Source organism: Phalacrocorax carbo, chromosome 2 (assembly GCF_963921805.1).
Source record: "Phalacrocorax carbo chromosome 2, bPhaCar2.1, whole genome shotgun sequence".
Taxonomy (NCBI): Eukaryota; Metazoa; Chordata; class Aves; order Suliformes; family Phalacrocoracidae; genus Phalacrocorax; species Phalacrocorax carbo.
The window spans coordinates 46,952,565-46,967,881 of NC_087514.1; the positions used below are offsets into that span (position 1 = coordinate 46,952,565).

Genomic DNA, 15,317 nt, shown 5'->3' on the forward strand with positions numbered 1-15,317 from the left:
CAGGGCCCGCTCCCCACCCCCCGCACCCCACGCACAAAGAGCCGCTCGCCCCGCGTGTGCGGGGGGATCCGCGGGGGAGGCCCGAGGCGCCAGGCGGTCCTTCTCGGTGCCGGCAGACAAAGCGCGAGGGGCAGCCCGCCCCCCCCCCCTCCCCCCCGCACCGTTACCCCCCCGCCCCGAGGACGTGTCCCCCCCACTCGTGGGCGGCACAGAAACACCTCCTTCTCCCCGCCCGGAACGGGGAGGGGACCCGCCGCGCCGTTCCTCTGCCCACCGCTCCCTGCGGCAGCGGCCGCGGCGCTTTCGCCCTGCCTTTATGAGACGAGCCGAGACGTCAAAGCCCGACACCGTCACCCCCCTTCCCCGGCACCCCCAGCCACCCCCTTCCCCGGCACCCCCCGCCGTCGCCTGACGCCAGGGACCCCTTTCGGGCTCCAGCTTTTACCAGCAGCACGGAACAAGCCCCCGCGCCGCGCCGTTACAATGCCCAGTATAATTCAGACGGGGGAAACAGCTCCCCTGAACACCTTAATTCGGTAGACAGGTCATTAACAAAAATGTGTATAAATATTAAATGCTATAGGAACACAAGGATGTCAGAAAACATGGACTCCTCGTCATAAAAACATAAGAAGGTCTAAGTCATGGATGCTATTTTTGTTCCTGTTCCCGCGTCCCCTGCTCCGCCCGGATTTCCACCCCCGCTCCCCTCCCACCCTCCCCAAGCACCAGGGTGTCCAAGTTACCAAGCTCTATATATCCCTGCTTACAGCTCCACTGGGGAGCACAGTAAAACACCCGTCAAGCCGCATCGCACATTTCCATCTTTCTCCTCAGGCTTACACAGAGAAACCATCTGATGGCACATCCTTTAACATCTTGCTTGGGTCAGAAACAAGAAGGAAAAAAACCTGCCGAGGCAGCAGCACTGAACTGCTGGCCCTGCTAGCTCTGCCAGCACCACCATTCACACCACCCCTCATCTCTTCCTCCCCTTCTAAGGGTCTCTTATCCCCCCGGTCCATTTCCCTCTGCAGATCTCTGTCACTTCTGCACATCCCCCCCTTGCCTAAATAGCAACGTCCTTCAAAGTCTGACGTTAACCACAGAGCGATGCTGGTCATCCTCAGAAGCAGAGCTGCACTTCACCGCGGTAAAACCTACCCTCATGTCCCCACAGTGGATCAAAACTCACACATTTACCACATTAGAAAAACAAACTGTCCAACTGTTTACAAATTGTTTTCTCCAAACAGAAACCAGTAAGTATGACTATGGGCACAGTCTCTGAACAGCTCGGTATGACCTCAAGGCTGTTAGATACAAAAGAGAAAAAAAATATTTGGGAAGATCTACCAACATCTTTTTTAAAAACAACCAACCAACCAAACAACAACAACAAAAAACAACAAAAAGCACCCCCAAATCCAGCTTTCTTTTAAAATAAGTTTTAAGGTGGCAGGTGAAACGGAAGCAATATGAGTATTTCTAATACATTCTCAGAGGCACATGTTGCTATCTTAGTAAAACCCAAAAGTTTTGAAGCATGAGTTTGATCAGGTTTATACCTCAGATTTTTCCTGCAAGAAGAAAGTGATTTTATGAAATTTTAACTAATCTTTCTCTAACCTTTCAGACTGCAATGACACTTTGCTGAACGCTTACATGATTAAGCTTGTGATTCAGACTCTGGATTCACAGAGAGCTTGCAATGTAAATACAATCAATAACTAAACACCAACTGCACAGCACTTGGACCGCTGAGAAACTACTTGGATTTAAATCACGTGTATACATTAACACATACACACAATCTCTAACAAAATCCAAATTAATTTGCCAATTTGCCATGGTCCTCTGAACACCAGGACAGCAGGTTTTATCTATTCTTTCTGCCAGGTTTTCAAATATACTCCAATTTCACTTTCATCAACCAACCTAAGGACATTTGCAGTTGACATGCTTTACTGAAAAATGTTCTATTTGTCTGGCAACAGTAAACCCACTAGAGAAAGTTGCCTTTGAGTCTTTTTCAAAACAAGCAACAAAGTACATCCTGCTAAAAAGATCAGTAAGTGTCTTCTGAGTAACAGTCAAGAGCATGAAGAAGCCAGAAATACTACATGGTGACAGAATATAAAAAATAATCTATAGCAGGTCTTTAGCTGCCAGACATAACCCTACCTGCTCTGCTAGGCAGCGAGCAGTAAAACACACTGCTACCCTAACTTGTAAAAATATTTTTATTTCTTCACCAGTGGCAAAGAACAGAAGCTTCTTTATTGAAGTCTCCAAAACTGTTTAAAACCTCTGCTGGCAAAGCTACAGGAGAGAGGTGCAGGTGAGGACAGCACAGCAGCCTCACTTCAGACCCCTTTTTGCCTCTGCATTAGGATTCAGGGTCAGAAAACACACGCTACCTCAATGCAGTACCTTACCTTTATAGAGGCTGAGCTAGGCCTTGGCCAAGGCAGCTTGGCGCTGGTTTTCAGAAAAAACATGCTTCTTCAGTTGACCTGGCACAGCCTGGAGAGCACAGGGCACAACAGAGATTCCATATGCATGGCACCCCCTCCACCTGCATCTCTGTTTGAGCACTGCATGGCCCACAAACTCAACTCATCTTTACATGCAGGAAGCCACCAGCATCCTCTTCCCACTTTCGTTGCTCTGAGCAGAGAGGTCTCAGATGTGGATCCAGCAACACAGAACAAGAAAGAAGAACCTGGTGCTGTTATTAGGCGCCTGTACGTCTGTGCTGCCTTTATAGGTTTTTCCATGTAGTAGGCATACAAATAGAAAAGCAGCTTAAATAATAAAAGGTCAGCATGGTGTTGATAAAAAAAAAAACCACCTATGGTATGTTGAAAGTACTGAGACCTAGTACTCACAAGTGATATGCAGACTAAGCAAAGCAAAGAGCCAGGAAAGCAATTAAGGGTGGAATTACAAAGCCTGATGTAATAGATCTTCAAGCACTAAGAACCACAGAAGCAAAGGCTGGAAGGGACCTACAGAAGCCGTGCAGTCCAATCTCCCACTCAGAGCAGGATCATCACCAACACGAGATCAGGTCACGTTTGGTGACACGATGATAGTCTAGCCAAATCTTGAAAATCTCCAGTGATGGATGTGTCACATCCTCTCAGGGCAACCCGCTCCCGTGCCACGTTAGCCTGCTGTTCCCCATTTCCAACCCGACTCTGGCTACAAGGTGAACCCAACACTTCCCCCAGAGAAGTACAGCAAGTCCCAGGTATGCTGAAGATGAAAAAAGCACCACCCTACCCCAGCACATGCATTTCAGTGCTTTGATTTCTGCTGTGGTGAACCGGGTAGAGCAAATACTAGCAAGCGCTGCAACAGGCCTAAACGTCATTCTCCAAAATCTTGTTGCCCCTTCCTCCTCAGAGCTTTCATTTTCAGTTCCTCTATGCCTCACTTACTGCAGTAAAAAGGTCATGCAATGTAATCTATAACGTTGAGCGTGAAATCCCCTAAAAGCTCAAAATGCAATGTTAGAACGACATCAGGCATGCTCAAGCCAGAATTTTATACCAGGCAGCTAACATGGAAATAAATTATGAGTATTTCAACACTAATAAGAAGTGACCAGCCTCTGAAAACAGAGGTGATGGCCATGCTAGAGACCTCTGCTGATATGTTTGTCAGAAGATTAAAAAGAAAAAAAACCACACAGTTTTAGGGAGCTTTCTATGTGACCTGTTTTAAGCTGCACCAGGGGTGGAAACACAGCCCTACCATTTACCATGGACTGATCCAGACTGCACTGGGAGGATCTCCAGAACACCTACAATACATTGATGGTATCATCCTGTGGGGTAACACAGCAGAAGTAGTTTTTGAGAAAGGGAAGAAAATAGTCCAAATCCTTCTGAAGGCTGGTTTTGCCATAAAACAAAGTAAGGTCAAGGGACTTGCACAAAAGATCTAGATTTTAGTAATAAAACAGCAAGATGGACATCATCAGATCCCAATAGATGTGATCAGCAAAACAACAGCCATGTCTCCACCAACTAGCAAAAAGGAAACAGAAGCTTCCTTGACCATTGTGGGTTTTTTGGAGAATATGCATTCCAAATTACAGTCTGATCGCAAGCCTTCTCTATCAAGTGACCCAGAAGAAGAATGGTTTCAAATGGGCCCCTGAGCATCAACAAGCCTTTGAACAAATTAAACAGGAGATAGTCCATGCAGTAGCCCTTGGGCCAGTCCAGGCAGGACAAGATGTAAAAAATGTGCTCTACACTGCAGTCAGGGAGAATGGCCCTACCTGGATCCTCTGGCACAATCTGAGGCCTTCTATACCCTGAGTGAAAACAACATATTGGCAGCACATGAAGGGGTTTGAGCAACTCTGGCAGAAAGCACCAGGGGAGACCCAAGAACAACCCCTGCAGTTTTGGAGTTGGGGATACAGAGGGTCCAAGGCCTGCTATACTCCAGCTGAAAAAGAGATATTGGCAGCATATGAAGGGGTCCAAGCTGCTTTGCAAGTGGTTGGTACTGAAGCATGGCTCTTCCCAGCACCCTGACTGCCGGTGCTGGGCTTGATGTTCAAAGGAAGGGTTCACAGTACAATCTTTATTGCAACTGATGCTACATGGAATAAGTGGCTTGCACTAATCACCCAATGGGCTCAAACAGGAAACCCCAGTCACCCAGGAATCTTGGAAGTGATTATGGACTGGCCAGAAGGCAAAGACTTTGGAATATCACCAGAGGAGGAGGTGACACGTGCTGAAGAAGCCCCACTGTATAACAAACTGCCAGAAATTGAGAAGTAATATGCCCTGTTCACTGATGGGTCCTGTCATCTTGTGGGAAAGCACCGGAGATGGAAGGCTGCTGTATGGAGTCCTATACGGCAAGTTGCAGAAACTGCTGAAGGAGAAGGTGAATCGAGTCAGTTTGCAGAGGTAAAGGCCATCCAGCTGGCCTTAGACATTGCTGAAAGGGAAAAATGACCAGTACTTTATACTGACTCACAGATGGTAGCAAATGCCCTGTGGGAGTGGTTACAGCAATGGATGCAGAGCAACTGGCAGCACAGAGGCAAACCCATCCGGGCTGCCACACTGTGGCAAGATATTGCTGCCTGGGTAGAGAATACGGTTGTGAAAGTACATCATGTGGATGCTCATGTCCCCGAGAGTCAGGCCACTGAAGAACATCGAAACAACCAGCAGGTGGATCAGGCTGCTAAGATTGAAATGGCTCAGGTGGATCTGGACTGGCAACATAAGGACAAAGTATTTATAGCTTCATGGGCCCATGACACCTCAGGCCATCAAGGAAGAGATGCAACATGAGATGGGCTCGTGATCAAGGGATGGACTTGATCATGGACCCTATTGCACAGGTTGTCCACGAATGTGAAACATGCACTGCAATCAAGCAAGCCAAACAGGTAAAGCCTTTGAGGTACAGAGGGCTATGGCTGAAATATAAATATAGGGAGGCCTGGCAGGTTGTCTATATCACACTCCCACAAACCTGCCAAGACAAGTGCTGTTTGGTCACCATGGTGGAAGCAACCACTGGCTGGCTGGAAACATATCCAGTGCCCCATGCCACTGCCCAGAACACTATCCTGAGCCTGGAAAAATAAATCTTATGGCAACATGGCACTGCAGAAAGAATTAAGTCAGACAACAGGACTCATTTCCAAAACAACCTCATAGACAGCTGGGCTAAAGAGCACGGCATTGGGTGGGTACACCACACTCCCTGTCATGCACCAGCCTCCAGGAAAATCAACCAATGCAATGGACTGTTAAAGACCACACTTAGAGTGATGGGTGGTGGGACAAACACTGGGATATACATTTAGCAAAGGTCACCTGGTTAGTTAACACTAGGGGATCTGCCAATCCTTCCCAGTCAGAACACTTACATACTGTGGAAGGGGATAAAGTCCCTGTAGTGCACGTAAAAAATATGCTGGGGAAGACAGTCTGGGTTATTCCTGCCTCAGGCAAAGGTAAACCCATCTATGGATTGCTTTTGCTCAAGGACCTGGGTGCACTTGGTGGGTGATGCAGGAAGATGGGGAAGTCCAATGTGTAGCTCAAGGGGATTTGATTTTGGGTGAAAACAGCCAGTTAATTAAATTGTTGTTTGTTAATTGCTATGCAATACTGTATATCATCACTACTATGGTGGCTATATGCCATATCAATAGTATTACAGTAAGAACCACCCAGATTAATGAAGAATGAACTTTGATGAAACCAAGCAAAGCACAGTGGTGATGGAATCAGGACTGGCTTCAGCATGCAACAATCCACCACCACACACCATCTCTCTGGCCCTGAAGGACTGTTACGACAGATGTGAAGCCCAAAGCCATGGACTAAATCAACTCAATGAACATTTTATAGGGATGGCCCATAGACTAAGGGAATGATATCTGTGTGTATATATCAAAAGACAGGCAAAGAGGCGGTGATTAATTGAGATGTATTGGAAAGCGTGGGACCCAGGCATGACACAGATGGTACAGAATAAAGGGTGGACGCTGTCCTGGTTTCAACTGGGATAGAGTTAATTTTCTTCCTAGTAGCTGGTATAGTGCTGTGGTTTGTATTTAGCATGAGAATAACAGTAACAGGCTGTTTTAGTATTGCTAAGTAGTGCTTACACTAGTCAAGGACTTTTCACAGCTTCTCATGCTCTGCCAGCAAGAAGCTGGGAGGGGGCACAGCCAGGACAGCTGACCCAAGTGGTCAAGGGATATTCCATATCATATAATGTCACACTCAGTATATAAACTGGGAACAGTTGGCTGCGGGGCAGCAAGTGCTGCTCAGGAGCTGGCTGGCCATAGGTTAGCGGGTGCTGAGCAATTGCATTGTGCATCACTTTTGTACATTCTTTTATAATTTTCCCTCCCTTTTCTGTCCTATTAAACTGTCTTTATCTCAGCCCACAAATTTAACTTCCTCCCACCCCAATTCTCTCCCCCTTCCCACTGGGGGCAGGGCAGTGAGCGAATGGCTGTGTGGTGTTTAGCTGCCTGCTGGGTTAAACCACAATAGTATGTGATACAGCCAAAGTATAAATACAATTAATGATTGCAGAAATTCCCCACTGCTTGGGTAATTTGGAGGGGGGTGGGGTAGGATAGAGGGTGAGATAAAGTAAAATGCATTTAACTCCCGAGTGGTCAATGAGCATCCCTCACCTCTGACATTGCTGTTCATGTTCAAGTTTGTAAAGGAATCAGTGTGATATTCGTTGCACTGCTCTCAGAATACACCTCAGCTGCAGCTTCAAACTGGAGCAAACACCATGCAAATATCATTATTTTGGCCCATGTACTTCACTTTTCAGGGGAGTTTCATGAACACTCCTGTCAAGTGCAGGTTTTTCCACTAAGACAGACAATGAGAAAACAGGATTTTAGGCAAACAAATGGTTAGGAGGAAGCAACAGCTTTTGTAAAGCAGCAGTCCTGATCAACGTGGTCTGCTTTTCTAACTTAACTATTCTCATAGTCTTCCTTTATCAGGATGAAGATTAACAGAATTCTGCAAATCAACAAATTTACACACTGTAGAGCAAAATCAAAGTTATTTCCAGCACTCAAGTGTGTGTTTTTTATCAGAAACCTGTGCAGAAACAGGGTCTCCTTGAAGGAGTTGGCCAACAGTGTTTCGATTTGAAAATAAGTGAATACAGCAATTCAGGAGGAAAGTTTGGGAAAAGATTGAAAAAAAAGTAACTCTGTTGTCTTGGGCACATCTTGCTTGTTCAAGGAAGCCCCAGTTCATTAAGGTACATAGACATACTTTATTTCCAGCATGAGTAGATTCAGTAAGATTAATATAACCATGAGCATACTTAATTAGGCTGCATCAGAATCAGCCAAATTTCTGATAGTATACACCATGAATAAAAGTTTCATTTGGTAAATTAGGAACAGAAGACTTAGGAGATCCAGATTTGCATGTTATCTACAGGAAATACAAATGAGGTATCTACAACTGCACATCTATTACAGAGCACTGGCTTGTGCCAGCCTAAATTAGTGCACAGTTCTAACCTGTAATGATAACGCATTACACAGAAACATCCATAAAGGAATTAGCAACAGCAATGTTACTAACACAGTGAGCGTATATCAGATATGATGTGGTATACGATAAGTTTCAAGCTGACCTCGGTTATGCAGAACTCACATTTCCCGTTTCACTGACATACTGTCAACCGCAGCGTTCAGCCCAAAGGAAAGCTCCCACTGTGGCATAAAATCACTTCAAGTGAAAATTCAAAACTATAAATTTATAGACTTTCTTTGTTTACACAGCACTGAATAAATTCTCCCATCTCCATTCTGTTACTTCATTCTACGCCTTGAATTTCAGGGTGCATTGCATTTAAACTCACCATACTGAACAGTAAATGACAATTTTGTCAGGACAAAGAAACACTGCATGAGTTTTAATAAAACAGCTACTTATCACTCCAGACATCCTGTAGATAAAGAATGAGCTTCCCACCCTTGGGGATTATAGTGTTGCTACTTTAAGCAAAGTCTTGATTATTTGCCTTCCCTGGAGAGAGACAGATAAAGAGAAAGAAAGAGAGGGCTGTCCCAATTACACAATGTGCATGGACCACATCCCTATGAGGTAATTCAAGTCTATTTTTAAATATTCGGACATATTTATATTTCAGAGGTCACATTTAATATTTTAAAAAGTATTCTGTGCCTGTGAGGAAGAGTAAAATAAAACTTGGGGCTTTTGTTAGCTAAGCATTCTTGGAAATTCAGCCTAAAAGGCTGCAAATCCAATCTGACCATTAGCGTATGAATTCCTTAGTGGAGAGAGAGGTCTTGAAGAGCCACAGCCTGTGGGTATTTTTCTTCAAAAAGGCAGCAGCTACCTTTTATAGTTACTGTATAAATCAAATAGAAATCAGAGGATTATTTCAAGATTCAAATACTGTCTACAAAACCAGGATTTTTTGTTCACAGAAACAGGATTTCAGAAACCTTTGAATAGAAGAGATTTTAAGGCGAGTTATATACTTTTAATATTAATGGTTAGATTAAAACTAATAAATAGGTTTAGTGGACATTTGTTAAATCCAACCCTTCCAGGATTAGGCTAAATCCAGCTGTTTTAAAGCAAAAAATATTTCATATTTAGAAAGAAGCACTCTCTAGTATACATCAAAAGATTCTGTACTTAAAACATAAGCACTTCACACCAAATATCCAAATATTTTTTATCCAACATTTCCTACGTAACAAAAAGATCCAATGAGAACAGGCAACACTCAGTGAAGGATGGTTCCAAAGAGAAGAAATTTGCACTTCCGTTAATTCCAGACCAAACCAAAATTTTGAATTCTTTAGTGTCTGTTACACTTGTGTTCAGGGATATCCACTGGGCTATGGCAGAGTTTCAGGCACACCTTGGGCAGCTGCTTTCATCTGAAAACCTGTAAACAGAGGCTGTGATCAATAAATGCTTGAAGTAACAACTCATGTCTCTTACTCTGCCTTTAATGCTGATTGAAAGGAACAGAGGCAGGAGGCTGACTCATGGCTCATTCACATGCATTTACATGGAATTATTTGGCCGGAGCTGTTCTAGATTTACCATTGCCACTTCCATTTGCAGTGAGGTGTTAACTACTTTTCTAGGCTTGTTTTGTCAGGGTTCAGATGTAAAGACTACGATGGGTCAAACCAAAAACATTCGAAGTGTTCAGGTAGTCTGGATTTCTAGACTTTTTCAGAGGATGACAAAAACCTTAATTAAATGAAAGTGAGATTCATGTTCTAGAAGAGAGGGATTTGGGATTTTCAGGTTTCCATACACTACAGCTTATGACTGTTACCTTTGGAAAAGGTCAGAGCTTCAGACATCCATATCTTAAACAAAACCAATGAAACAAGTTATAAATGGTAAGAACCTGGAAGGGTTTGGAAATGTGAGAGACTAGAAGAAAAACCTAGCACTTCTTTATATATTTTCAGCTGTTGAGGAATCTTTGGCTTTCCTGAGGCTAAATGGAAGTATTGGGAAAATGCAGGCAGGTAGAAAAACATGCAGGAATGGACAATCTACCTCTCTGATGTTCCTCCTTACATTCTACACTGAAAATATCAGCAATATACTTCAAAGGCATTTCAGTCAAATGATATATTTAATAAAAGCAACACTGGGGCATGGAGGAAGACAAATGAGAACCTTTGCAACACCATTTGACAAAGTTTCTGACATGAAAATCTAATATGGTTGTATCACACACTAAAGTGATACCTTATCAGCAGATGATGGCTTTCAACATTACTTGTTAACGTTACTCTGCTGAAAACTTGACTTGGCATTGATATTACACACTAAGAATTCAAGAACAGTTAAGAGCAGCTGTTGGGATCAATAAGTTTGTTAGTACTGTACAATAAGTTGTGAAGCTGATAGCCATTTGATTTGCACGTTATCCAAGCAATTTAATGCCCCACATGACTATCCAATACCTGCATATGACATAGGGAGAAGTTTAAATGCTTCGGAATGATTATTGGCTAAGATCTGCTCAGCATTCAGTGTTGCACCTTGCCCAATATCACTGTTATAGATACTGGACACAGGGTTTATCACCTATCACAAGGAACACCACATTTGTCAACATTTACCAACCTGTCCAAGGTGCTCATCGTTGCAAAAGAGGAAGGGAGAAGGCATGGCACAAGAAAATTATGGTTCCAGCAGACAGTCAATTAAGGTTTTAGATACCTATTACTGGATCAAAAGTGCTTCAAACAGCTGACAGAAAGAGCTGGATCATTAGAAAACAAGATTCGAAGGGGTTACTTTGTCACAGGAAAATGTTAATTAAATGTCCTCCCACACCCAGCAAAAAGCCAACAAACATTATTACATACTCTTGCTAACGTGAAAGAAATACAGAGCATATTCATGCCTGACCGGGATCAAAATTGCACTGCCAAGTCATTCAGTAGTGTGTGAATGTTTCCGTGATTGCAAACCCTGGCCCAAGAATCCAGTGCCTCCCTCCAAAATACTCTACACAGCTTCCTCAGGTCCTTACAGCGTGCTACAAATCATTCTCTTACAAAGCATGTCTCACATGCCCATCAAACTAGCAAACTCCAACAAGTTACACAGGAAGAGGTGTGCTTTTTTTTGCTTGTATGCTGCCTGCCCCTTCTCTTGGTAACTGCTTTTTATCTGGGACATTCACAGCATTTTACAAAAACTAATTTATGTCAGCTTTCCTCATTTGACAGGCACAGAAACAGGCTCCACTCTTATGACCAGCTTCCTCAAAACACTGTCAGAAACCTGTGCAGCCTTCCCCAGCTTCACTCTCAGCACCACTACGCTGGGTCCTCATCGTTTCCTCCATGGTTTGCTTTCTGATCCATGCAGTCCTTCCAGCTCTGTTCACTCTTTCTCACTAGCCCTGCAGCTAAGCAAATCCTGTCCCTTTTCTCCATTGCTATAACTAGATGAGTGTCTCCTCCCTTTTATCTCAGGATTTCTTCCACACCTGAGGTTTCCCCATTGTTCTTTTTCCCATTCTTTTCCACCCTTCCCTTGTCAGGCATAATTCTTTGTAGCACTTGGGCAATTTCCACTCTCCTTCATCAGCCACCTGCAGGGAACCTGGGTCAAATTGGTTTCCTTCCCTCAGACAAAGTCCCCAGCATACCTATTGTCCAGCTAACATGCTGTCATTAGCTAATTACGCCTCATTTCACCCAGGCTGAGAGGAACGTGCTACAGTACTTGCCTGCTAAGGTGCATGCACATTCACACGCAGTCATCCCAAGAAGCGACACCTGTATTTCAGGGCTGCACAACACCCAGGATTCGCACGCGTGCATGACACGTTGCCACCGTTTGCATACTAAAGAGCTGAAATCCCCGAGGCACCTCAGCACCTCTGGAAAACTAGGTTGCAAGGATTTGCTTGCCATCAGGAGCTCACAGAGAAGTCAAGGAATGCTTCCTCTCTGGGCTAGAACAAATATATATATATATATATCACAAACACAGTTAACAGAAATTTGTCTTACTATTCAAATAGACTTGCTCTTAGCTATTTCAGGCTCCTTACAGGCCAAATGCAAGCATCTGAGGTACTTTGCTCTTTACTTTCTGATAATTCCATACAGACATGCTTTTTAACTTGCTGTTAAGCATTTAGACCTGCAACACACTTGTAAGTAATAGTTACTATTTGCAAACGCTAGAACATTTGACAACAAGAAACTGTTCTTTTAAGTACGATTTAATTGCTACTTTACACAATACTCTTACTAATCTTAAAGTTTTAGTTTCATAGAATCATAGAATGGTTTAGGTTGGAGGGGTCTTTTAGAGGTCATCTAGTCTAATCCCAGTTTCCTCATTTATTCATGGAAAACAGACTTTTCCAATGGCAGGTCAATGGTCATTATCATCATCTTAGGATAAACACTAAGTCTTATTAATAAAATAGCCCTCAAATGAAGAGGCAAAATAATTTTCACAGACAGCTTTAACCATGTTGCGCTTATTAGTACTCTGAATTAAGACAAAGATTTGCAAACTGTGTCAAGAAACTTATCCTGATGACAAGCATTCCCTAATAGGACTTTTGCAATTTGACACATTAGACCAAGTTCCCATGAATACTTTGAGCCCTTTATTAACCTAGTGCTGCAAGTGCTTTATTTAGACACTAGGACCCTACAGAAAGCTTACCAAGCACTTTCTGAAATCCTGAAATTTCATATTAGCCCCAAAATTTCCTTACCTGGTTGTTAAGAGGCAAAGCTAGTTGGGAGAAAGCTACGGCTGGCCTGCTTTAGTAGAAGGTGCACCTGCTAACAGCAACACACACAAATACTAGGACTTGGGTAGGAGAAAACAAGAAAACTTGCAAGCAATGTTGAACAATAAATTTTCCTTATCAAGTCAAATTAACAATTTTTTTTAAAAGTCACACCTAGTAATTAAATTAGTAGTACTACAATTACTGCCATAAACTTGTGGGTCAAATGTGATACCAGCCAAAGTACTACTGTCACTTTATTTCATTTAAACGTAGGGAACAGATGTAATATACAGCTCACACCCCTATTCGAAAATAGAGATAGTGCCATTAAAAATGTACACATCTCCATTCTAAATAGACAAGAGCATACAGAAAGTGCATGGTCTTATTGAAAAGATAAACAGCTGGATTTACTTGCTTCCATTAACCAATGACCCACTTGTCAAACATAAGCCGTAGATTTAAAAGAGTGATTACATGGTCTCTTATATCAGACAAAAAAAGCACCTCGCTATGAAATCAGATCAAGTCTGAAAATCCTTGAACACAGTCAATATTGTTCTCTTTTACAGACACAAGACGAGGACCAGTTATTCTTTTTAAAACATACAGTATAATGTAAGGATGTTTCCTATAGTGCTGCAGAAGGTGTTTAGCCCATGTAGCCCACTCAGGTCATTAGCCGTGAGCCAAATCCAGGCCTCGTATAAGGGGATGAAGCTCTAATGGAAGCCACTGCACAACCCTTAATGTGGGGACACCACCAGCTTCCTTCTATGAGGAACAGGTGTTCCTAGAGAAGTAAAACTGGTACTCCCCACATTAAATGGTAACCATGACAATGTACCTGGCCTGTCTATGCACAGAGAGAGGATTTTTAACAGGGGCTGCAGCTGTGCACACTTTGGTGGCAGATCTCCAGCTGAGGCTCTTAAGGCTCAAGCCAGCTGCCATCAACTTTGCCCACATGTAAGTGCCTCCCACCACATGCCTTTCTGTGCCTACTCCAGGCTCTGGCAGGAACAAACATGCAAGACTATACAGATGATTACAACATTTGGGCTTGAGTGCAAGCCCTGAGTTAACAACAGGAAACATATCAAGGACAACAAATTACTAGGTCCCAAGACACTGAAAAGCTCTAATTTTGCCACCTTGTATTGTAAGGCAACAGAAGGGCGCACAACAGTGGCCTTCCTATACTCTACCTAAGGCTAAACAAGTCTTTAAGCCGCCATTATTTTATTATAAACAACATCTTTACTGCAAGGACAACTTATAAAATTAAATGCACATTGCTTCCACCTGACCTCACTAGCATGCTGTGTGCCGCCAGCGACTCACGCTTTACTGTGACTCACTATCCAGGGTGATTTTCTGGAAGCTAGAGATCACAAAGCAACTGAATTGTATGAGAGTCTCAGCAGTCAGCTAATGAAAACCAAAATTTCCAAGCCTAGCAACTGCAGAGAAATATTGGAAAATGCTGATACTTGGATTAAGAAAAAATAAAACAAAAAACACAGACCACAAAAGCCAACAACCACCAAAAAACCCTCCTTAAAAATAAGCGCAATATTTGAATTAGCTCTTTCAAGCCTTTCTTTACTCTTGACTCCTGGCAGGCACGGTGGGTTTCTGGGAGCCTGTCCACCCCCTGGATTTTTCCCTGCTGCTGGAGGCCCTGAGCACTGCAGCTCAGCATCCCAGCACCTGATGTCCAGGTACAGACTTCAGCAGCAGCATCAGAGCAGAGGCTAGGTGAGCCACGCAGCACCTACCACACCACAGAACAGGGACATGTGTACTTCATAGAAAAGAAAGTACAGATGGGAACAGAGTCATGGCACTCTGAGCTCCACACGCCTCTCACCACACACCCCCCAGCATTTTGGTTGCAGCTCAGCTCCTTGTCATATTCCTCAGCAGCAGCACTTGGGGGTCACCACTGTGTACCGTCACCGCTGTGCCAGCCCAACCTTCTCTTCCCATCTTCCTTTTATACTCCTCTATCTGCCTTCCTTTCTGCACCTCTCCTCCCTTTGCCTTTCCTTCCCTAGATGAAATTGAGGGCTACTTACCACTTTGCTGTTAGCACCTCCTGGACCTTGAAGTGATCATCAAGTGATCACACTCACAGTCAGTATTGCAAACAGACTAGCAAGACACAGGCTACTAGAAAAAGATCCTGTTTTCCTAACAGATCCAGCCTGACAGCAGACTCAGGATGACTGCACAGGGTAGGTCCTGCGCACGTTTGCAAGATTATACTTGTAAAATCTAGAAACTGCTTTGAAAAATGACAGTTATTTTTATAGCATCTGGACGCACTACAAATACTTGGCATATCTGACAAGGATTAGGTTTTTTTTGAGGTCCTTAAAAAAGAGAATTTTTTTTTGCTGCTGGAGCAAAACTCAAATCACTACTTGAATCATCTTTTAATAAACATTCTTCAAATTTTAAATGAAGCACCATTGATAAGAAAA

At 43.4% G+C, this 15,317-nt stretch overlaps 1 protein-coding gene across 1 annotated transcript in view; it reads right to left on the bottom strand.

Annotated features, from left to right (window-relative positions):
• Positions 1-15,317, bottom strand: part of MAPRE2 (microtubule associated protein RP/EB family member 2) — a 94,119-nt gene that overhangs the window by 60,057 nt on the left and 18,745 nt on the right. The window lies entirely within an intron of this gene.